The sequence below is a fragment of the Rhinopithecus bieti genome, unplaced genomic scaffold, assembly GCF_001698545.2.
Source record: "Rhinopithecus bieti isolate Rb0 unplaced genomic scaffold, ASM169854v2 scaffold_7967, whole genome shotgun sequence".
Lineage (NCBI taxonomy): Eukaryota > Metazoa > Chordata > Mammalia > Primates > Cercopithecidae > Rhinopithecus > Rhinopithecus bieti.
The window spans coordinates 327,210-338,415 of record NW_016806112.1 but is presented as its reverse complement, the minus strand read 5'-3'; the positions used below and the strand labels follow the sequence as shown (position 1 = coordinate 338,415).

Genomic DNA, 11,206 nt, shown 5'->3' with positions numbered 1-11,206 from the left:
CCCCCCCCCCAAACACGGGGAATTTATGTTTTTTTTTTTTTTTTTTTTTTGAGATGGAGTCTCGCTTTGTTGAATAGGCTGGAGTGCAGTGGCATGATCTCGGCTCACTGCAAGCTCTGCCTCCCAGGTTCACGCCATTCTCCTGCCTCAGCCTCCTGAGTAGCTGGGACTACAGGCGCCAGCCACCACGCCTGGCTAAATTTTTTGTATTTTTTTAGTAGAGATGTGGTTTCACCATGTTAGCCAGGATGGTCTTGATCTCCTGACCTCGTGATCTGCCCGCCTTGGCCTCCCACAGTGCTGGGATTACAGGTGTTAGCCACCGTGCCTGGCCCCATGGGTCTTTTACTGTCTTGATAGTGTTGGTTTTTCGTATAGTTGGAATCATCTTTGTAGCCTTTATAGACTGGCTTCTTCCACCTAACATTTAAGGTTCTCCTGTGTCTTTTCATGGCTTGGTAACTCTTCCTTTTTAGCGCTGCATAATATTCCATGGTCTGGCTGTACCACAGTTTGTTTACCCAGTCACCTGTTGAAGGACATTTTGGCTGCTTCCAAGTTTGGGTAAGCATAATTTATGATGCATTTTACCTTTTAAAAAATGTATTTCTGAGCTCTATTCACTCAAAATGCCCAGAAACAATGACCAACCCAATAGTAACAAGCATTGCATAAAACAAGATTGTGCTTTCTAAATAATGTTCCTCACTGAAAGGAACCAGGACTCCTGAGAGAGATGGCTCATTCCAGGTTTGGAGTAGAAAATGTACAAGATGAGTCTGGGGGAACTTGCTGTTCCAGAAAACAAGGAAGCCATCAAAGCCAACTGGGGTCAAAGACATCAAGAACTAATCCAAAGAGGTTCTCTCTGGCTGAATAGGATCATTTGAGCACCAATAAGAATAAGAATCACAGGGGGCTGAAACACATCAAATAACATTAAGTCCCTATATTCATAATGACACTCTTTTTTTGAGAGAGTTGGGGGTGGGTCTTATCCTGTTGCCCAGGCTCAACCTCTGCGCTCAAGTAATCCTCCTACCTCACCTCCCAAAGTAGCTGGGACTACAGGCATGCACTCCATGGCTAATTTTTGTATTTTCTGTAGAGACAGGGTCTTGCTATGTTGTCCAGGCTGGTCCCGAACTCCTGGGCTTAAGTGATCTTCCCGACTCAACCTCCCAAAGTGCTGGGATTACAGGTGTAAATCACCAAGCTCGGCCCCATAATGATATTTTTTTAAAAATCAATTTTTTAAAAAAACCTCTTAGGATGCTAGGAAACAAACTCATTATTTGAAAACCATTAAAGAACTAAGTCTTTCATTGTCTATAGTGTATATACTGAAAGAGAGCATACTGTGCCTTGGGGTAACTAAAGAGTTAATGAGGAGACGCCCTTTTTCAAGTATTCCAGCTAATAAATGAAGAAGGAAGATAGGATTAGAACATCAAATTAGCTGGGTGTGGTGGCACATGCCTGTAGTCCCAGCTACTTGGGAGGCTGAGGTGAGAGGATCACTTGAGCCCAGGAGATTAAGGTTGCAGTGAGCCAAGATCGCACCACTGCATTCCAGCCAAGGCGACAGAACAAAATCCCGTCTCAAAAAAAAAAAAAAAAAAAAAAAAGCATCATCATTTTGCAGTCCTTAATGAAATAATGAATCTAGGCAGTGAACATCCACAACTACAAACTTCACCCAAAAACAGAGATCACAAGACATTAAGGGTCTCCTGACAAAAGGACACAGCACAATATCTCCTATGAAGTATTGCTGCCAAAAATCAAACCTGAATCTGATCAAGCCTCTAGATCTAATTACAGGAAATTCCGAAGACAGAGAAACATGTTAAAGGACCCCACAGGAATACAAGCAGCAAAATCCAGATTGGGAGAAACGCTGCTGGACAAACAATGGGTTTCTTCCACAAATATTAATAAACGGCAAGGGTGGAGAGGTGGAGAGAGAGACAGAGACGTGGGGAGAGAGAAACTATAGATTAGACTTCAACTAATCTAGAATTAGTTTCTGGGTATCTAGAAACCATAGAGACTGAAAACACGCATGGCCTTTTTAATAAGATGTACAAAACATGTATGAGACAATCAGGGAAATTGTAAATGCTGACTAGATCAGTTCGATGATAATTTCTCTAGGAGTGATAATGGCATTATGGCTATTATTACCTCTTAAAGACTCCCTTATCTTTTAGAAATATATACCAAAATAGTCATGGTTGAAACGTTATGGTGCCTAGGATTTGCTTTAAAATAACCCAATGAGATAAGGGTATGGGGGTGGGAAGTAGAGGAAACAAGACTGGGCATGAGTTGTCACTCTGAGGCTGAGTAACCAGTGCATTATTCTACTGTTATATATGTTTGAAATATTCCATGATAAAAATAAAAATAAAAAGCTTACCAGAAGTAAACGTTTTGGAAAACTCCTTTTCCAAAACAAAGCCAGAGGCAACCAGGATCTCTTGTGCCTCGGATGTTTTTATGTTGTCACCACTGTGTGTAACATGTGGCCACAGTGAGTGGCAGCTTTCTTCCCAGTATTCTTTCTTTCCTTCCAAGTGTGTTGGTGAGTTGGTTCCAAGCTGCCTGAGAAGGGGTGAGGAGGAGCCACATGCGATGTGCCTTCATTGGATCAGCCTGCGTCCCAGGAAGGACCAGCAACCATGGGGCAGAGGGAACAAGGCTGGGTCTGGGCCCCAGCACTGCAGCTGACTTGGCAAGTTCAAGGTAGGAGCACTGCAAACCCAGCTACCTGGGCAGGCTTCTCTCTGGGGCACGTGTGGTGCTAGGGCACTCACAGCAGGCATAAATCATATAGATAAAGGCAGAGTCATGTGATGATTAAGAGATTGCTACTTGGAAGGCTTAGGCGAGAGAATCACTTGAGCCCAGGAATTCAAGGCCAGCCTGGGCAACATAGCAAGACTCCATGTCTATAAACATAAATAAATAAATAGGCTGGGCACAGTGGCTCATGCCTGTAATCCTAGGACTTTGGGAGGCTGAGGTGGGCGGATCACCCAAGGTCAGGAGTTCAAGATCAGCCTGGCCAACATGGTAAAACCCTGTCTCTACTAAAAATACAAAATTATCCAGGCATGGTGGTGGGCACCTGTAATCCCAGCTACACGGGAGGCTGAGGCAGGAGAATCTCTTGAACCTGGGAGGCAGAGGTTGTAGTGAGCCAAGATCACACTACTGTACTCCAGCCTAGATGACAGAGCAAGACTCTGTCTCAAAAATAAACAAACAAACAAACAAGAGCCTGGTCTCCGAGAAACATGGGTTCAAATTCCAGATTTACCCATCAGTACTTGTGTGGCTGGTGGGCATGTGCCTTTTACCTGCCTGAGCCTCAATTTCCCTATTTGTAGGTTGGGAACAATATGAGTGTATTAGTCTGTTTTCACACTGCTATAAAGAAATACCTGAGACTTGATAATTTATAAACAAAAGAAGTTTAACTGACTCACAGTTTCTTATGACTGAGGAGGCCTCAGGAAACACAATCATGGTGGAAGGCAAAGGGGAGGCAGGCACCTTCACCACAAGGCGGCAGGAGAGAGAAGAGGGAGGGAGGAACTTCCAAACACTATAAAACCATCAGATCTCCTGAGAACTCACTCACTGTCAGAAGAAGAGCATAGGGGAAACTTCCCCCATGATCCAATCACCTCCCTCCCTCGACATATAGGGATTACAGGCCCCTCACTCAACCCATGGGGATTACAACTGGAGATGAGATTTGGGAGAGGACAGAGAGCCAAACCATATCAATGAGAATCTTCCTCATCAGGCTGTTTTGTGGATTCAGTGTGAGAGTATGTGTGAAGCGCTGAGCTCAGTGCCAGGCTGGAGTGACACCCAACATATGGTGGTTATTTCTATTGCTGTTATTGTTACGGTTATTAGAGCCTAGACAGAATATAAAGTAGGGCTTTTCCCCAAAAATTATTCCTTAGATTTGACTGCTTAGAGAGTATGCTGTATTATGGGACACATTCCCAATTACTTCATTTTGACCAATAGAATGCTATTTGGGAAAGATGCATTAGCCTGAAATGGTCTCACTAGATGCTCAATTTGGATGTTAATGGCAGTAACCTGACAAATGGGCTAAAAGAAAGATAAAGTAATTTTGTTGTAGCTTTAGAATTTCTCCAGGGAGTGTGGTCTCATGCATACAGGGGATGGCATTATTGCAAACAAGCCTTTTACTGCCCATTGTATAACACAATAAAAAAGGTGTGCAGATTATGAATTTATACTTACCAGAAGAATAAAACTAACCTAGTAGCCTCATGTTCAGCAAACAGTTATTTTTGGCTTGGGATAATTTTAGCACCCTGTAAGAAGTTGTAACAAACAACTTAGAGAACTAGAGATAGGTGCGCTAGAAAATGATCGACATCTCAAAAAGTGGCCTGGTAATGACAAAGGACACAGATTCAAAAATGCAGGTAGAGGCCAGGCAAGGTGACTCACACCTGTAATCCCAGCGCTTTGGGAGGATGAAGCCAGCAGATTGCTTGAGCCCAGAAGTTCAAGACCAGCCTGGGCAACATGGCAAAACTCTGTCTCAACTAAAAATACAAAAATTAGCCAGTGTGGTGGCACTCACCTGTAGTCCCAGCTACTCTGGAGACTGAGATGGGATGATTGCTTGAGCCCAGGAGTTCAAGGCTGCAGTGAGCCAAGATCATACCACTGTACTCAAGCCTGGGAGACAGAGTAAGACCCTGTCTCTCTCTCTCTCTCTCTCTCTCTCTCTCTCTCTCTCTCTCTCTCTCACACACACACACACACACACAGAGCAGGTAGAGCACAAGCAACAAATGAAAAAATAAATTGAACTTTGTCAAAATGTAAAATTTCTGTGCATCAAAAGATACAATCAACAAAGTGAAATGGTAACCCATGAAATGGGAGAAAATATTGGCAAACCTTATACCTCATAAGGAGTTAATATCCAGAATATATAAAGAACTCCTACAACTCAACCACAAAAAAAAACAAACAACCCAATTAAAGAATGGAGAAAGGGGGCCGGGCATGGTGGTTCATGCCTGTAATCGCAGCGCTTTGGGAGGCTGAGGTGGGCAGATCACCTGAGGTCAGGAGTTCGAGACCAGCCTGGCCAACGTGGTGAAACCCCATCTCTACTAAAAATACAAAAATTAGCTGGACGTGGTGGTGCACAGTTATAATCCCAGCTACTCCACAGGCTGAGGCAGGAGGTTGCAGTGAGCTGAGATCGTGCCACTGCCCTCCAGTCTGGGCAACAGAGCAGGGCTCCATCTCAAAATAAATAAAGAATAAAGAATAGGGAAAGGGCTTGGATAGATATCCTTCCAAAGAAGATATACAAATAGCCAATAAGAACATAAAAAAGATGTTCAACTTCACTAATCATTAGGGAAATGCAAATCAAAACCACAATGCGATACCACCTCACACCTACTAGGATGGCTACTATAAAAAAAAAAACAAAAACAAAAACAGAATGTGGAGAAATTGGAACCCTGTGCACTATTCCTATTGAAAGGAATATAAAATGGTGCAACCACTATGGAAAATAGTACAGCAGTTACTTAGAAATCTTAAAAATAGAATTATTATAGGTCTAGCAAACCACTGCTGGGTGTATACACAAGATAACTGAAGGCAAGGACTCAAAGAGATATTTGCACACCCATGTTCACTGCAGCATTATTCACAATAATGAAGCAACAGAAGCAGCTCAAGGGTCCACTGGCAGATGAATAAACAAAATCTGAGATATATACACATAATAAACTATTGATTCAGCCTTAAAAAGGAGGGAAATTCTGATACATGCTACAACATGGATGACCCTTGAAGACATTATGTTAGGTGAAATAAGCCAGTCACACATGCACAAATATGTACAATTCCACCTCCATGAGGTACCTAAGAGTAGTCAAATGCAGAGACAGAAAAAGCAGAATGGTAGCTGCCAGGGACTAGGGTCAGGGGAGGGCACTGGGGAGTTATTCTTTAACGCATACAGTTCGTTTTACAAAATGAAAAGAGTACTGGAGATAAATGGTGGTGATGGTTGTATAACAACGGGAATGCACTTACTGTCATTGAACAGTACGCATACAAATGGTGATGATGGTAAATTTCATGTTATGTATACTTCACCAAAATTAACAAAAAAAATGCAGGTGAAGGGTTTGAAATTAAATTGTTTCAGAAACTACAGGAAAAGGCAACATTCAAGGCCAGGCGTGGTGGCTCACGCCTGTAATTCCAACATTTTGGGAGGTTGAGGCAGGCGGATCGCTTGAGACCAGGAGTTCGAGATCAGCCTGGACAACATGGTGAAACCCTGTCTCTACTAAAAATACAAAATATTAGCCAGGCATGGTGGCAGGTGCCTGTAATCCCTGCTACTCTGGAGGCTGAGGCAGGAGAACTGCTTGAACCCAGGAGGCAGAGGTTGCAGTGAGCCGAGATCATGCCGCTGCACTACTGCCTGGGCGACAGAGTGAGACTGTCTCAAAAAAAAAAAGAAAAAGAAAAGAAAAGAAAAGAAAACCAATGTTTATTTATATGATCTTATTTTAAACCTATTTTCAGGTTATTGCTATAAACATCCAAAATTACAATAAAATTGTAATTTTGCAGGTAGTACCAAACTCGTAAATGTAGTTTTTAAGTAGGTATGTGACAGTTTCATTGTCTTGAGTTTGTGAGGGTTTTTTACATACTTAAATTGGCCAAAAAATACTTGGGTTTTTTGGTTTTGTTTTGTTTTCAGAGACAAGGTCTTGCTCTGTTGCCCAGCCTGGAGTGCAGTGGTAATCTCAAACTCCTGGCCTCAAGCGATCCTCCCACTTCAGCCTCTTGAGTAGCTAGGACTATAGATACATGCCCCCATGCCTGGCTAACTTTTAAATTTTTGTAGAGATGAGGTCTTTCTGTGTTTCCCAGGCTGGTCTCAAACTCCTGGCCTCAAGCGATCCTCCTAGCTCGGTCTTTCAAAGTGCTGGATTACAGACATGAGCCACTGTGCCCAGTCCTGGGGCGGGTATCTTTTAATTAGGAAAATACAAAGGTACCTCCCATTGCTCTTGGCATGTTTTGGGCATGTATGGAATCATCTCCCATCATCACCAGGCTCTCCCCCAGACATCCTTGGCTCTCTCAGAAAGTCCTGGACTGTTCTGGGCTCCACATAGACGAGTATCCAGAGCTCAGGGCTCCAAGATTCTCACAAAGCCTTCTCTCCTCTCCAACAGGGCACTTCCTAAACGCAGAGAGTATTTACTGTTTAAAAAGCTTGTATTTTGTTGCCCCACCCACACACATACTTTTTTTTTTTTTTTTTTTTCAGAGACAGGGTCTCTCCATGTTGCCCAGGCTGGCCTTGAAGTGCATTCAAAAGATCATCTCACCTCAGCCTCCTGAGTAGCTGGGACTACAGGCACAAGCCATCATGCCAGGCTCTGTTGCACCTGTTAATAATCTTTTATTTAAAAGTTTAGAGATGGCGGGGTGCAATGACTCAAGCCTGTAATCCCAGACTTTGGGAGGCCGAGGTGGACAGATTACTTGAGGTCAGGAGTTCAAGACCAGCCTGGCCACGATGACAAAACCCCATCTCTACTACATGGTGGCGCATGCCTGCAATCCCAGCTACTCGGGAGGCCCAGGTACAAAAATCACTTGAGCCCAGGAGGAGGAGGTTGCAGTGAGCTGAGATGGCGCCCCTGCACTCCAGCCTGGGCAATAGATGGAGGCTGTCTCTAAATAAATAAATAAATGGGAAGAGCTGCTCAAACAAATGGTAGAAAACATATTTTTTAAAAGCTCTTGTACCCCCATATCCTGAAAGTGCAGGTTTCCTTTTGCAGAGTCCTCTCGGGACTGTCACCTCACAATTGCCCCCACAATGGGTCCCAGTGGGAAGCTGGCCTGTTGTTTTTTGCCTTGAGTCTTTGGCTGATCTACATGGGAAAGGTATATCCCCAACTACAGAACCAGCACAATGTGGACTATGTAATATTCAAGAGTACATGTCCCTTCTCTGTCTCATAGATCCCCTTCCACTGCTTTGACACTGAAGGGCAACCTCCCCATCACTCCTTTCTCATCATTCCTGGGTTTTTCTCTGAGACTGTGAGGGCATAGAATGAGGAATGAAAAAGACATGCAGGCCGGGCACGGTAGCTCACGCCTGTAATCCCAGCACTTTTTGGGAGGCTGAGGCGGGCCGATCACGAAGTCAGGAGATCGAGACCATCCTGGCTAACATGGTGAAACCCCGTCTCTACTAAAAAATACAAAAAATTAGCCAGGCATGGTGGCAGGTGCCTGTAGTCCCAGCTACTCCAGAGGCTGAGGCAGAAGAATGGCATGAACCCAGGAGGCGGAGCTTGCAGTGAGCCAAGATTGTGCCACTGCACTCCAGCCTGAGAAACAGAGCGAGACTCCATCTCAAAAAAAAAAAAAAAGAAAGAAAGAAAGAAAGAAAAGAAAGAAAGAATACGACATGCAACCCCATCTCACCATGGAGAATCACAATCACAGGTTGCTGAGAAAATGCAAGAGGTAGCTCTAAGCTAGCCTGGGAGGTAAAGGAAGGCTTCCAGGAGGAGGTGACCTTTACATTGAGACAGAAAGGATGAATAGGAGTAAGCTGGGGAGAGGGAGTGAAGACGGCTTTCCAGGTGAAGGGAACGACCCGTTCAAAGGCTGGAGGCAGGACAGAGTATGAGCAGCTTGAGAAACAGAATCAGGCCGATGCGTTCGGCACTCAGTGTTGCGTGGAGAGCCAAGGGGAGGGAGGGAGGAAGAGACAGGGCCAGGGAGAGGCCACAGGGAGGATTCTAGACTTGGAGGCTCTTGCTGGGTTTGGAAAAGCCCAAAGTGCCGAGCTCTTCCAGGGAGAATAACTCAACTGGGCAGATTGTGTGAGCTGGAGTGGAGGTAGAGGTCAGGACGCCAAGATGGAATTTTCTGGCTTTTCTGCACACTGGGGACAGTTGTAGGGCTGTCTAGATCCCACAGAGCTCAACAATATGCCTGACTCACCACCCCTCTGAGGCTGCCCAGCCCACAGGTGACAGTGTCAGGGCTACGGCCACCCGCCTTGTTCTGCCACTCAGCAACCTTGGACAAGGCACTCCTTCCCATAAGTCTCTTTATCCATACAATGGTAATGACAGCTATGTCCCAGGCTTACTCTAGGATGCCATGAGATCATTCTAGGTCAGAGGCTTTATCAATAAAGGTTATTATTATTACTGTTACTGTTGTTGTTGATGTTTGCAGCCTGGCCCAACTCCTGGGCACTGCTTTGTCCACTGGTTGCTGGTCTGTTTCAGGGACAGACACTAGCAAGGCGCAGGGCTGGCATGTTCGCTTTCTTGCATACATGCGAATCTTGCACTCAGAAGAGCCCCTCCTTCCACAGAGGGTCCAGCGGGGTTGCTTGGGGGACACATTCCAGAAAGAATAACTCTGTGTAACATGAAACCCTGAATCTGGAAACACAGCCTCTATGGGAAATTGGAGGATAAGGTCTGGTCTGTGGACCGCCCAACCTCATTCCATACAAAAGGGATATTGAAACCCAAAGGCCTCATCCCTTGGCCTCCAGGACCTCTCACCGCTCACCTCTCAGCCTCTCACCACTCACCGCGGCCTGAGAGATCTTCCTAAAAACCAAACTTGACCGGGACACTGCCTTGTTTCAACTCTTCCATGGCTCCTACTCAGGTTCCCCTGAGGTTCAGGTCCACACCCCTCATTGTGACCTACAGTGCTCTGTGGTCAGACCACTGTCCACACCTGCAGCCACACCAGAGCCTGCTCTGACCCAGCCACATGGGCCTCCAGCGGATCAAGTTCTTTCCTGCTCCAGGACCTCTGCACATCCGTGAGCCCTCTTCCCACTCTAACAGACCACTGCTAATTCTTCCAGATTCAAAAGTACACAGACTTTGTTAAACCTCCAAATAATAATAGAAAGTAGGCCGGGCATGGTGGCTCACGTCTGTAATCCCAGCACTTTGGGAGGCTGAGCTAGATGGATCACCTGAGGTCAGGAGTTCAAGACCAGCCTGGCCAATATGGTGAAACCCCGTCTCTACTAAAAATACAAAAATTAGCCAGGTGTGATGGCAGGCACCTGTAATCTCAGCTAATGAAGAGGCTGAGGCAGGAGAATGGCTTGAATCTGGGAGGTGGAGGTTGCAGTGAGCCGAGATCATGCCACTGCACTCCAGCCTAGATAACAGAGTGAAACTCTGTCTCAAAAACCTAAATAAATAGATAAATAAATAAATAATAGAAAGTAGTAATATTATCCCCCACTTTCCAGATGAGCAGACTGAGGCCATCCATCTCAGGCCTGGAGTCTGGCTGGCCTGGCTTGAGGTTTAATTGCAGGAGCCACTTGCAAAATCACCAAGTGGCTCCTGCAACTAAACCTCAAGCCAGGCCAGCCAGACTCTGGAATCTTTAAGCACCCAAGGTGAAGCACCTGGTCACAGCTTCACTACCACAGGAGAGTGGAGGTCGCTCGAGAAGAGAGGCAGGCCAGGGAGAAGAACAGGGCCAGGGTAGCACAGTGTCAGGGTAGCACAGTGTCATGACATGGAAGCCATTCTCAATGCATTCAAACCCAGTTCAGCCACTCAGACGCTGTGGTCTAAGGCAGGACATTCAACCTCTATGAACCTCAGTTTTCTCATCTGTAAAATGGGGCTAAATAATAATACAAACCTCACAGGTACATTGTGAGTATTGGGGAATGACAGATGAAGTGCCTGGCCCATGGTGGACACTCAGTGCATGGCATGATGCCACCTTCCCTTGACGCATCTGGGGAGGCTGCACCAGTCCAGACCAGCCTAGCCCAGACTAGACTTGCATCACCCAAGGTTAGGCAGCCAGGGCCTGGGAACCATCCCTGCCCTGTTTTCTGTTTGGGGCTTTGTGTTTCCCAGCGTTTCCTTTGGAAAAAGTCCAGCTTCCTCCCCACTGGAAGGAGGCAGGAGCGGACTGTTCACGCCTGGGTCTGGATGCCCGAGGGAGCCTTGTGGGGAGATGACAAGAGCTTGGGGTTTGGAGTCAGGCCAGTCGGGTTTGAATCCAGGATCTGACCTTTACAACACTGTGTGGCCCTGGGCAAGTGACTTCACCTCTCTGA

The 11,206-nt window shown here is 45.7% G+C and overlaps 1 long non-coding RNA gene across 1 annotated transcript in view; it reads right to left on the bottom strand.

Moving 5' to 3' along the window:
* LOC108531390 (uncharacterized) overlaps nt 1-9,767 on the bottom strand; it is a 15,673-nt gene extending 5,906 nt beyond the window's left edge. The window contains exons 1-2 of the long non-coding RNA XR_001886149.1: nt 9,692-9,767; nt 7,110-7,297 (exon numbers count right to left, since the gene is read on the bottom strand). This is a non-coding gene — a long non-coding RNA (uncharacterized LOC108531390). The remainder of the gene's footprint in view (nt 1-7,109; nt 7,298-9,691) is intronic.
* Nucleotides 9,768-11,206: the final 1,439 nt, after the last annotated feature.